This window comes from Globicephala melas, chromosome 16 (genome assembly GCF_963455315.2).
Source record: "Globicephala melas chromosome 16, mGloMel1.2, whole genome shotgun sequence".
Classification (NCBI taxonomy): Eukaryota; Metazoa; Chordata; class Mammalia; order Artiodactyla; family Delphinidae; genus Globicephala; species Globicephala melas.
The window spans coordinates 2889923-2902700 of record NC_083329.1 but is presented as its reverse complement, the minus strand read 5'-3'; the positions used below and the strand labels follow the sequence as shown (position 1 = coordinate 2902700).

The 12778-nt window shown below is 50.0% G+C and overlaps 1 protein-coding gene across 7 annotated transcripts in view; it reads left to right on the top strand.

The window, feature by feature from the left end:
- MGMT (O-6-methylguanine-DNA methyltransferase) overlaps positions 1-12778 on the top strand; it is a 347601-nt gene that overhangs the window by 184829 nt on the left and 149994 nt on the right. The gene's annotated exons all lie outside the window — the stretch shown is intronic.

Below are 12778 nucleotides of genomic sequence, written 5' to 3'. Positions count from 1 at the left end.
GTGGAGTGAAGACTACCTCTAGCTGCTGAAAGGTTCTGGTGCCTGCTGTGACATGAGCCTGGTGGAAGTGGACAGAGCCACGGCTTCCCCCAGAAGGAGACTGGAATGAGAGTGTGCGTGCAAAGAAACCCTCACTTTTGTGTCTCGTTGTTCTGTTTGGGGAGAGGAGGGCTGCGGCTTGCTAGTTAATGAATATCGAATGTTAGAAATGGAACACTGTCAACATTTCTACTGGGCATTTATTTAATCCCTCACTTCCTACAGCGATTCTACTCAAGAAACAAGGCCTTTCCATGGTGCGACCAGCTTGGGGTACTTGTGGCATTGTTTGTCAAATTTAGCTTTCTCGGGTAAACACTACTAAGAACGATACCAATTTCCTGATTTCGGTATTTGTAGGGGTGACCTTGATGAGGGCAAGAGGTATTCGCCACCCGTTATACCCGTGGAAAGAAGGCAGGAGACCTCGGTGTGCTGGCTGTCGTCCCGCCTGCGCCCAGCTTGCCTCCCACCCGGGCTCCTGTGTCATGAGCGGCCCGGAGCCCAGGGTTTTGTTGCGTATCCCGCTCAGGGGCAGGGTGTGCCAGGGCTGTGTGGAGGTCCAGGTGGAATTCGGGAGGCCCAGAACCGCCCTCGCTCTGACCTGGCGCGCTGCCTGGATGGCTCTGTGGGCAGAGTTTGCTCGGAGCCCCTCCCCTGCGGCATGACGCGCCTGGTCTGTGCAGGCAGCCCTCGAAGCCATGTCCCGTGTGCCTCTCCCTGGAGAGCCGCCGCCCACCAAGGCTGGACCTTTCCTTAGACGCTCGTTTCTCCCACAGCTACAATACAGGCGCCCTCAGAGAGCATGTTTCTGCGTTAATTAGTGATGTGGTGGTCCCAGGTGACCAGTAAGTTAAAGAAAGAACTAGTGTGAGTGAATTTTTTTAAAGGTCATTTGACTCTAGGAAACCTGTGTTTTGTTTTGTTTTGTTTTTTTAAAAAAGAAGCATTTTATAGAAATGTTCGATGGCAAAGTAAAATGTAAAGCATTAAATGGATTTTACTATAGTGAACAACTCACCCCTTTTTATGGCATTTGCATCCCCATCCGCTGCATTTAGCCCAGTGTATTTGTCTACCTACTTCTCTGCAAACTGGAAGATACCAGGCCCCAGTGTGAAAACACCAGAGTTATGTGATGATAATTATAATCGAGGAGAAAAGTCATTACGTATAGAATTCATATAGGTAATTTAAATTAGAACCTTCATCCTCAACGCTGTTTGATTCTGTTTTCCGAGATGTTTTTTGTTTCGAATACGGCTTGATTAAAGACAAAATTCACCGATTAAAAGAAAAAACTTGCTGTGCTGAGTGCGAATTCCACATTTTCGCTCTGTGTACTAGTCACAAAGAAGAAAGAAGGCTACCTTAATTGTCCAATTTCCGAGCCACCAGGGACCCCAGAATGGACCGAATTTCCATCAGTAACTTAACCTAAAAACCCATCAGGTGTTCTCCGGAGACCTTGACACTGAGCAGCCGGTGGCGAGGTGACGTTCAGGGCCAGCCAAGATCCCTTTCCTAGTCCGGGTGTTGAGCACCGACAGTAAGTGCCCGGAGGAGAGTTCTGAGGGAGCTGCCGCTGGATCGAGGATTCGAGGGGATACTTGATAAGAGTCGTGTGTGGGGAGACCTGTACAAATGGTGGATGTATAGAGGAAGGCCTGAGGACAGTAGAAAGGAGCCCCTGCACGCGCGTCGCAGACCAGCTCTTCTGTCTTCCGCCCGTTGCCCGAGCTCCCGTCATGCGCCTGTGAAGTCCTGGCCGAGGTGTTCGGGCTCTGCGACTCGGGCGTCCCTGCTCTGGCCCCAGGGCCCAGGAGAGATGACGATGGCGTTCCAGTAGAGTGGAGAGAGAAGTGGCCTTGACAGCCAGGCGAGCTGCCTGCCTGCGCGCGGCCCCGGGGTGACAGCCCGCCTCCCCGGGAGGAGGGGAGAGGAGTGGTTCAGAGCTCCCGAGGGGGAAGGGGCTGAAGAGAGAAGATGCCTCTGTGCTGTAAATGTGTATGGGGGGAAGGGGGCGAGGAGGCACCAGCACTCGGGCCCTGTCCCCCGAGGGCTGCTCTTGTCGGCTGTCCCTGCCACGGTGGGAGGCGGGTGCCCGAGGGCCCGCGTCTGTCGGAGCCAAGATGCCCGCTGGGTGCAGAAGGGCCGTCTTCCCCGCGTGGTGCTCTGAGCAGCAGCCCCGGCCGTGGGGCTCACCCTCAGGGTGTCGTGCGAGACCCTCCGCCCCAGGCCTGTGCACCCACGGTGCCGTGTCAGCTGGCCACCTACCACCTGCCCTGTCTGAATATTCGAGTTCTTCCTGAGCGGATGCCCAAGGCTTTGGGACTTGTCAGGGAACTTCCAGCTCTGTCTTCAAGTTGTTTCCCAAACCGTGTGGGCTGGGGGCCCCGGGAACGCCCTGCCTGGCCCCAGGCCACGTGTCTCAGTCCGCTTGGGCCGCTGTAACGGAAATACAACGGACATGTATTTCTCATGGTTCTGGACGCTGGGAAGTCCGAGATCACGGAGCCGGCGCGCTCGGTGTCTGGTGAGGGCCCGCCGCCTGGACGGCTGTCTTCTCACTGTGTCCTCACAGGGCCGAAGCGGGGGAGGGAGCTCTCTGGGGTCTCACTCTTCCCATTCATGGGGGCTCCACCCCCATGATCTAATCACCCCCCAAACGCTCCACCTCCCAGTTAACCTTGGGGGCTAAGATTTCAACATGTGCGTTCTGGTGGGGGCGGGGGGGGGACACAGACATTCAGACCGTAGCACGTAGCACTGGGGAATCTGCCTTCCACTGAGGAACTCTCCAGAGTGATATCCAGAATGATACCAGGTCGTGCTGATCTCGTCCCACCTCATCTGTCCACTGTGATAGAGATGATAACATTCAAGTTTTTATAGTGCCTTTCGTTGTGATGCCCTCTAGGTACCTTCCTCACATCAAGAATCTGCTCTGTTAAGGACTTCACTTCAGGTCGTTGACAAATAGTGCACAAGGTACCACCACAGGGTCTGCTCTTTGAAGTTAATTTTAAAATAATCTGAATTTTAAAGTTAAAAGGAACCTTGTAGGCCTACAGAATCAGCATCCTTAAGTCTCTGTCCTTTTATATTTGACAGCCAAACATTTCCAGTTTCCAGTCTTCTCAGGATCACCAGCATGTCCTCTTGTTGTAGAAATCCGTGGATTTATTAATAGTAAACAACTCAGTTTTGCGCACATCCTAAATAAAACATTTGGATCCTGTAAGTAGCATAGATGTTATATCGGGTAAAGGCTGGATCCCTCCGCAGGTCGCTAAGGCGCTGCCGGGACAGTCCCCTTGGGAAGCACGGGCTGTAGGAAAACCTGCACACCAAACCGGCTTCTGACCGCAGAGATGAGATCTGATCTGACCTCCCTGATATGGGCCTAGACTTGGAGCACCTGTGGGTTGGCTCACCCCACGCAGGACTTGAGGCAGCTCGTGAAATTGCCTAATACAGTAGGAAATGTAAAAGGTCGAGGAAACACACCTGATGATGGGGGGAAGGCTTGGAAACAGGATGGACAGCGGGGTGACTTGCCACAGTCTTCAGAGAAGAATCTAGAAAAAATGGTATAGATGACCGTATTTGCAAAGCAGAAGTAGAGACACAGACGTAGAGAACAAACGTATGGACACCAAGGGGGAAAGGCCGGGGGGGAGGAATTGGGAGGCTGGGATTGATGCCGTGTATAAAATAGACAACGGAGGGGAGTACAGTGTGGCGCACGGGGAGCTCTACGCAGTGCACTGGGGTGTCCTAAATGGCAGGGAAACCCGAGAGCGAGGGCATATATGTCTGCGCATGGCTGATGCATTTTGCTGTGCAGTGGAAGCGAACACAACATCCGTAAAGCAGCTGTACTCCAATAAAAATTCATTAAAAAAAAAAAAGGAAGGTCTGTTTCTGCCTCGCAGTCCAGGGGTACGTGGGGAGTGAGCGGCAGAGAGGTCCAGTGTGAAGAGGGAAGGAGAAGCCAGGGCCCAGGGTCCTGAGCCGGGGGCCCATCCGGGAAGGAGCTACCCAGCAGTCAGGGAGCCTGGGGGCCCTCAGAGACCCCCTGCTCCAGCCGCAGCCTCGACCAGGCAGCAGCCTGTGCAGGCCAAGCGGGTGCAGAGCAGAGCGAGAGCTGTACCGAACTGGGGCTCCCGGGCCAGAGCTGCCCCCCGTCTCTCTCCTGCCCTGTTGGCCACGCAGCCCCCGCCCTGCCTCCTGCCTGAGTTCTCAGGTACTGTGGGCGTGAGGATGAGATCCGTAAGTAGCCTGCAGTTCTGCACCTGAGCAGGCCTCCGAAAGGGTTGTGTGGGGGACCGGCTCTGACATCCGCCACAGAGAGGCCTGAGATGGCCCAGCATCCCGGGGGCCTGTCGTGTTAGAAGAGACACGGTCACCTTCTCCCTTCCTTCCTTAATAACATTTGTTCGCTGTTCTGTTAAACATGTTGGGAACGCCAAGCCTGCCTGCCGCCGTGCGCCTGAGGCTCCGCAGGGCCGGAGCGGTGGGCTTCAGCTGGCTGGGTGGAGGCCCTTGAGGACACAGGCTGCACGTGGGCGGGTAAGCCCCCTGGAGAGCCCGGGGGCGCGTGAGGGGCAAAAGCCACGCCAGTGGGAGGGGGTGGCATGGAGGAGAGTCTCCAGGACAGGACGAGGCCTCCACCTGCCAAGACCACTTCCTGAGGCAAGTGGGGTCTCCGTAAGCGACACCTGAGGGTGAGGGGCGGGTGGACATATGGGGTGTGGTCAGCGGACAGGCCGCTTGCTTCTAAAAATGTCTAATGGAAACCAACTCTCCTTCCAAGTCGTGAGAACTAGTGGAAACACTTACGGCGACTTCGGAGATTCCTTCCTCCTGAGGGCTGTCCCCGGAGCAGAAGGGAACATGCATGTGCAGCATGGCCCAGGGCGTGCTGCAGGGGTGGCGCCTGCCCAGCCCCACGCCCTCCACGCGTCCGGCCCTCGCCCTGCTGGGAAGGCCGGGGCTGGGCCTTGTGCTGAAAGGCGCTTGTGTTTGAGGAGGTTCGCACGCACCCCGACAGTGCAGACAGAGCGGCAGCCGCCGGCTTGGGACGTGGCTCAGGCAGTGCCCAGCCGTGGCCCCGACGCCCTCAGGGCTGTGGGCCAGGCCATGTCTGTGGCCATCCCCACACAGGGAGAAGAGGTTTGTCTCGCTGGCAGCCATGTTGGTCCCATTCATATCTCTTCAGGCTTGGTTACCCAGCACTTGCTTGGCGAAAAGTTAGGGACACGTTTCTTTCACAAATCATAATTTTTGAACTTGCACGAGCTCTGATTTCCTGAGGTGCTGGCTCCTGCATTTCTGGATAGTCGCGACCTAGAAGTGGACGGGAAGGGCCAGGTGGGAATCTTCTCGTTTCAGTGTCAACATCTAGGTCTTTAATTCCTTTTGACCGTGGTATGAGCGCTTTCTCTGGTGCTTTGGGGTTTATTCGGATGTGACTTGTCTGGGTGAAGTGATTGGCATGAGCAAACATGGGGTGAGCTTGCAAAACACTTGGTAGTCTTTTAAAAAAGAGAAAAATATAAATGTATATCATTTTTAACAGTAAATGCAGGGAGGGAGTGTCCCTCAGCATAGCTGCCAGTGGTAATTACACGAGCGAGAAGGAATTTCACTTTGGGTGGATTTGGGATTTCTGTTGATGCGTATACTCACTGCATCTTGCAGAAAACACGCTGTAAACACAGGAGCATGTGCAGTTTCTGGGGAAGAGGTGCAGTAACGAGGCAGAGGCATTGATTTTACATTGAAGGAGTGTGGGCGGGAGGTAATAGTTCTGTTTAAATTAGCCAGCAACAGGAGGCAGTCCCAGAGAAGCAAGCTGGGCAGCAGAAACCTCTGTCCTCGCCCTGATTCTGAGTTCAGATCACAGAGGAGTCAGTTCTCCAAGACCAGCCCTGTACTCATCATATCCCAGATGCAAACTCTTAGTCTCAGGGGAACTCGGATGAAAAGCCAGAGAGAGATCAAGGCACCTCGTGCCAGATGTCCCTGCCGGAGTTTCTTTTGGACTTAGCAGCACCGTCTGCCTCACGTAGAATATCGTATATTATACACTTAACAGGAACTATCTGGGCTGCAGTTCGGTCAGTGTGCTGCTTCATCCGTGGCAGAAGGGCCGCAAGGACCATACTCACTGTGAGCCCGTCATGTATCAGTGTCTCCCAAGCTGTGAACACAGTGGTCCTCCTGGTGTACTGGCTCCTCTGGAGGCCTTTGGCCCTCCTTCCCAGGGCACTCAAGGGTGATACACACCTCAAGGGCTTGTCAAACAATGGTCAGTGTCCCCGTTCTGGGGAGGGAGTTTTCCATAACGCTCAGACCCAATTTGAAATTTAACCTTAATGTTCCATAGAAACAGCACGATAAAAAGGCTCCCTAACTAGCCCCAAAGAACTTCAGGAAGACAGCGAAAACAGTGATACTTCGTTTTCCAGTGGCCAAAGCCAGCAGAGTTCCTGTGAGTCCCATGGGCTTTGTGAAGCAGGTCAGGGATTTGTCACCATGTCCTAAGTTCCAAATGACTATAAAGGGCCCCACGGAATACAGACTTCTCCCTCCTTTGGAGACACAAACCTTATCGTGGGGACTTGCTGTGTTTACCTGCTTGCGGCCCCGGAGCTTTGGTTCTCCTGATGGTTGTTAAGTGCTGGTCAGTATTTCCTACCAGCCTGATACATTCCGTTGAACATGCAGGAATCACATGTGTGTGACCAACTGTTTATTGGCAAGTAATTTTTTTGTGAAACATGCCAGAGATATGCCAGCTTTGTTTAATTCATTTAACAAATACTTAATGAGGACCTACTGCATTCGAGGGATACAGAGGTCCAACCAACAAAACGGATAAAAAACCGTGCATGCGTATAAAGGTGCTTATAATCTTGGCTGGGGGTGGAGATGGGGTGGGCGGGAGCGAGACAGAATTAATACGTAAACTCCATTTAATGTATCCTATGAGTGCTGGGGGAACTCTCCAGCAGGAGGGGTGGGATGAGTGCCAGGGAGAGGGGTGTCCTTGACCTGAGGTGATTGGAGGCCTTGCTGAGGAAATGACCTTTGAGTGAGGTCCTGGAGGAAGAAGCTATGCTGGAAGGGACAGCCGGACCAGCTCTTCCCCAGAGGGAGGGGAGCCCAGGAAGGCCCTGGGCTTCTTGTGCCTGCAGGAGCCCCATGCTGAGACCTAGCCGTGTAACCTGAGCATTCCCCGCCCTCTGAGTGAGGAGTCCCCATCTCAGGGGTGCAAAGTCTCGGCCAGGTTTTCCCTAATTGGCACCCCATCCTATTTTCTTTTTTGTTGTTGTTTTTTTTGTTTTGCGGTACGCGGGCCTCTCACTGCTGTGGCCTCTCCCGTTGCAGAGCACAGGCTCCGGACGCACAGGCTCAGCGGCCATGGCTCACGGGCCCAGCCGCTCTGCGGCATGTGGGATCTTCCTGGACCGGGGCACGAACCTGCGTCCCCTGCATCGGCAGGCGGACTCTCAACCACTGCGCCACCAGGGAAGCCCCCCATCCTATTTTCTTTGGCTCAGAAAGTTCATGTAAATGAATATTCTAATGTAGTATTGATATTGGTGGGTTCCCTCCCCCATCCCCTGAAGATCATCAAATCCCACGGGGTCTTCCAAACCCTTAAGGTAGCCTCCCTGGTACTACACAGTTTTGTATTTGCCTTTGCTTCCGTTTTTTAGTTATTTATTTATTTTTGGCTGCCTTGGGTCTTCGTTGCAGTGCGTGGGCTTCTCATTGCGGTGGCTTTTGTTGCGGAGCACGGGCTCTAGGTGCGCAGGCTTCAGTAACTGTAGTGCTTGGCCTTCAGTAGCTGTGGCGCGCGGGCTCTAGAGCGCAGGCTCAGGAGTTGTGGCTCGCGGGCTTCGTTGCTCCGTAGCATGTGGGATCTTCCCGGACCAGGGCTCGAACCCGTGTCCCCTGCATTGGCAGGTGGACTCCCAACCACTGTGCCACCAGGGAAGTCCCTGCTTCTGATTTTTAAAAAGACCTGTTTGTAGGTGTCGCCTCCCATCAGTGAATCCCAAGTAAGGAACAAGAGTGGAGGAGTGGGGGCTCCTGGCTCTCACTGTAGCAGATGGGACGGCTCTGAGGGTGACTGTCCCAGAGACAGGATGGAGAGAGCCGCACCATCAGACTGACACGGCTGTTACTGACCAGCGGCAAGCAGGTCCGTTTGCCTCGCCATCTTCCGACAGGCTCACTACTCTATTTGTTTCATAAAATATGCATTGAGAGCAGCTCCCAAATGCTGAATGGCGAGCGACATGCCTGGCGCATGCCGCGCTGGCTTGCCAGAGTCTCTGAGAAGCGTATTTGATTCTAATTCAATAGGAGTTTTAACCCCTGCGTTTGAAAAATCTTGCTTGGAAAGTCCATGCTATTCCCATTAACATCAATGAGGTTTTCACATATCCAAATAGCTAGATGGTGCTTTGAGAAAAGCAGGATCTCACTGTACCCACTGGGGTTCTGCAGTGATTTGACATGTCCTGGAAAAAATTATCTTTCAAGAAAGTAAGTTTGGTTGATTGAAATGAAATTAATTCCACATTTCTGTGTCACAGTTTATTAACCTGATTGGCTTGCTGCATTGCAGCCTCTGTTTACAAACATTCTTAGGCCCTCGTGCACCTTCTCTCAGCACCTTACGCGCTTTCCCGCCCGCGTCCTCCCTGCGAAGCTAAGCCTGCTGCTGACAGTTGCCCTGTGGACTGTTGAAGGTGTAGCACGTGAGAGCCCCCAGAATTTCCCACGCGTGGCTGAAACTCCCCCATAAACGTCGGCTCCGCCGGCAGCATGGGCACCGCTAATGCCGCCCTAACACACTTGCTTTGGGTTTCATGGTTGTAGCAACAGCCCTTAGCTTTCGCGCTTTTATGTTCCTGTCTCAGAAAAGACCCGGCGTAACTGTCTCAGTGCCTGGTGTGTTTTTCACATGCTTTCACTTGCGGCTAGAACAGATCTTGCCCGGTATCGGCAGTGTTATGGATTTGGGTTCTTGGCTGAACTCTCCAGAGAGCATGAAGGATCCCATTTGTTCATGAGAAAAGAACCGAAGTCACACATCCTTGCATGTTAGTTCCAAGGCTACTGGCATTATTTATTTAATGACTAATGAAATTTTGAAGAGCAGTTTAGCCCTAAAATATTCCATTAGCAGCTGCCAGAAAAGCTTTTTTGAAACAATATTAACCTACAGAAAAAGTATTCTAATGTTAATAGACTGACATATAAAAACAGCAGTGAAAATAAAGTGTCTAAACTTGAGCTGCAGTCCCACGTAAAGATCAGTTTTTAAATTGCGTAACGGGAGTCACACAGCACGCACCTAACGTAACCCTCGCAGGGGGCCTCTCGGGCTTCTCACTGACCTCTGTGCGGTGATGCCAGCTGCTTGGAAGATGGCGGTGCTCTCTCTGTGATGGCGCGTGGTTTTCCCTCTAGAACGGTGAATATCGTTTTGAGATTTTGATTTCTTACTACAGATTTCAACAACTGTTTCTCTTTTCAGATCTAAGGTTATAAATTCCTCCTTTCTCTTCTTCCACGTTTACCCACTTCGGATTGTTCCTCTCCCTGCCAGTTGTCTCACTTCTAAGCACTTGTTTATGAATCCTTCCTTTTAATTTCCCAGGACACATGCTGCTGTAAGCCTTTTTTTTTTTCGGTTGAAGTATTCCATCAGCCTCTCTGGTAGTGTAGTGTGGTGGTCCTGGCAGCATGGTCAGTGTTCTAGACCACTGAGCCATTTCCTGAGAGGCTGGCGTTGGACTGAGCACGCCGGGGAAGAAGACAGCAGGGTGCCTGCCCTCACAAGGCAGTTTTCCTCCTCCAGGTTGAGATTTTAAAGAAGAAACAGAGAAGCTTCCAGAGCCCCTGGGGTAGGAATGTAGAGGCGCCCTTCCCTCATCCTAGCTCAGCTTCTGCTCCCGCCGCAAGGGGCACCCTGCCCGTGGCCATCTTTGAGCTGATTTCATCCTTCCTGTTCTCCTCTGCTTGCATTTCCATGATGTGAACTAAAGGCTTGCGCTGGCCCCTCAGGACCGGGGAAGACTGTCTCTGTCTCCAGCAGGGTTTGCATCTCTTGCTGGGACATGGTTGTGTGTCACTGTTGATCTTAAGTTCTTTTTCCTTTCTTTGAATTGAAAAATTTTTAAGCAGCACAGGTTTATTATTTTAAAATTTTCAAATGTGAAAGTATTAAAAATCCTCTTTCCAGAGGCAGTCAGTCTTGATTGCAAACCTGTTCCTGTTTTCGTTAATAAACGTACATACCTTTACCAGAAGGGTATACAAGTACGTTATTTTGTGAGCAGGACTTTTAATAATCATCAATGTTTATCATCAATCATCAATGTTATAGCTGCACATTGTTCTGTATTAGTAATTACTATAATTTATTAACTCTTTCCACTTTCTTTGGAAATCTAGTTGATATCCAACTTCCTTTGTTCTCACAGAGTCTGTTGTCATGAACGTTCCTGAGTGTCTGTATTTCTGTGTCATAGACAAGCATTTCGGTGGAGTAGATTCCTGGAAAAAGAATTGCTAGGTCAAAGGGCAAGTACATTTAAAGTTTTGATGGATACAGCCCACATGCCCTACCAGAAGGCTGTACCAGTTTATAATCCTCAGCACTGATACAGGATATCAATTTTTCTGTATCTTCATATGACATTTTTTTAAGTGGCTTATGTCTTTAAAAAATGGCATTTCTTTAACTGTTGAAGTCATACTATTTAACAATTATTAGCCAATTGTAATTTTTTTCTCCTTTAATTTTCTTATACATATTCTTCACTTTTCCCCATTGTTTGTCTTTTTATTTTTTAACTTTAGTAACTTTCTTTAAAGTGTGGCTATTAGTCCTTTGTCTGGTAACTTACACATATTTTATTCTACTTTCTAAAGGTGCTTTTGGCACACTGGAGTTTTTAAATTTTTATGTAGTCCAATCTGACAATTCCTTTGTTGGAGCTTTTGAGTTTGGAGTCTTGTTTGGAAATATCATTACTACTGGGCTTCCCTGGTGGCGCAGTGGTTGAGAGTCCGCCTGCCGATGCAGGGGACACGGGTTCGTGGCCCGGTCCCGGAAGACCCCACATGCCGCGGAGCGGCTGGGCCCGTGAGCCATGGACACTGAGCCTGCGCGTCCGGAGCCTGTGCTCCGCAACGGCAGAGGCCGTAACAGTGAGAGTCCCGCGTACGGCAAAAAAATAGAGAGAGAGAGAAGGTTGCAAGAAGTGTTATCTTTTGCTAATGATGCTCTTGTGGTTTTGTTTTAATATTGTTACTTTGTCCGTAAGTTGCTTTTGTATGATCTGAGACGTGGTCTAAGATGACGTTGTCTGACGTTGGTGGTTGGTTTACACACGATCTTTCCGCACTATCTGTTTGTTGGCATCCACGCTCTTAACCGAAACGTCCACTTCATTTTATACGAACCTCCCGTGTGGGTCTGTATATGGGCTCCATTCTGCTCTGACGCTGCACTTGTTCATCCCTGGGCCAGCTCTCTATTGTTAATAAATGTATCCCTCCGGTAAGTAGTGGAATATGTCTTTTTTCAGTGGAATGTTTAAAAATATACTTGGGGTGGAGACACAGGAAGAAGAGTATGCAGATAGTCTGACAGAATAGGGACGATATATTGAAGTGTTTATAGAGACCTCATCCGTTTTCCTAGGGGGTTGCCTGTCCTTATTAATTTATGTAGGAGTTCTTTACGTATTCTGGATGTGAGTCCTTTCGCTGTGTATGTTGAAATACCTTCCGTCTTGTGGCTTACCTTTTCATTCTTCTAATGGTGTCTTGCTGAACAGAAGTTCTTAATTTCAAAATAGTCAAATTTTATCAATCTTTTCATTTATGGTTAGTGTGTGTTTTGTCACGTTTAAGAAATCTTTTCTCTCCCACAAGATAAGGGAGAGTCTCCTTACTATCTTTGAGAACAGAGGTTGGCAAGCTTTTTCTGTAAAGGGCTAGAGAATAAATATTTTAGTCTTTGCGACCACATGTGGTCTCTGCTCCGTTCTTAGCTTGTGGGTGAACTTGGTCCGCAGGCTGAAGTTTGCTTTTGCTCCTGTTCTAGAAGCTGCAGCTCTTTGCTCTTACATTTAGAGATGCAATATACTTGGAATTGATTTTGTTTGATAGTGTTTTATACTGAATAGTGTAGACAGTATCTAATTCATTAATTGAGAAGTCCGTTCCTTCCCCATCTCTGTTCAGTGAACCCCCATGTCACGAACTAAATGAGTCTGTTTCTGCGGTCTCCATTCCCTTTTATTGGTCTGTTTGTTTATCATTCCACAATACCACACTGTCTTGATTATTGTAGCTTTTCGGAGACGAAGTGCTTCAGTTGTTCTTTTTACAACTATCTTGGCTGTTCTTAGCCAAAACGTTTTCCTTAGCATGTACCTTTTAGAATCAGTTTGTCATGTTCCAAAGTAATTTTTTAAACCAACACCTTTTTTAAAAGAAACTGAGATCGGATTGACTCTACAGATGGGTTTGAGGCAAATTGACATCTTTTGAGTTTTCAGTCATCAAATCCGTAAATGATCATATTCCTCCATTTATTGAGGTTGTCTTCATTTTCCTCAGGAATGATTTATGGCTTTCCTGTGCAGAGGTCTTGAATACATTTTGTTGGATTTATTATTAGGGATCTAACATTTTACTA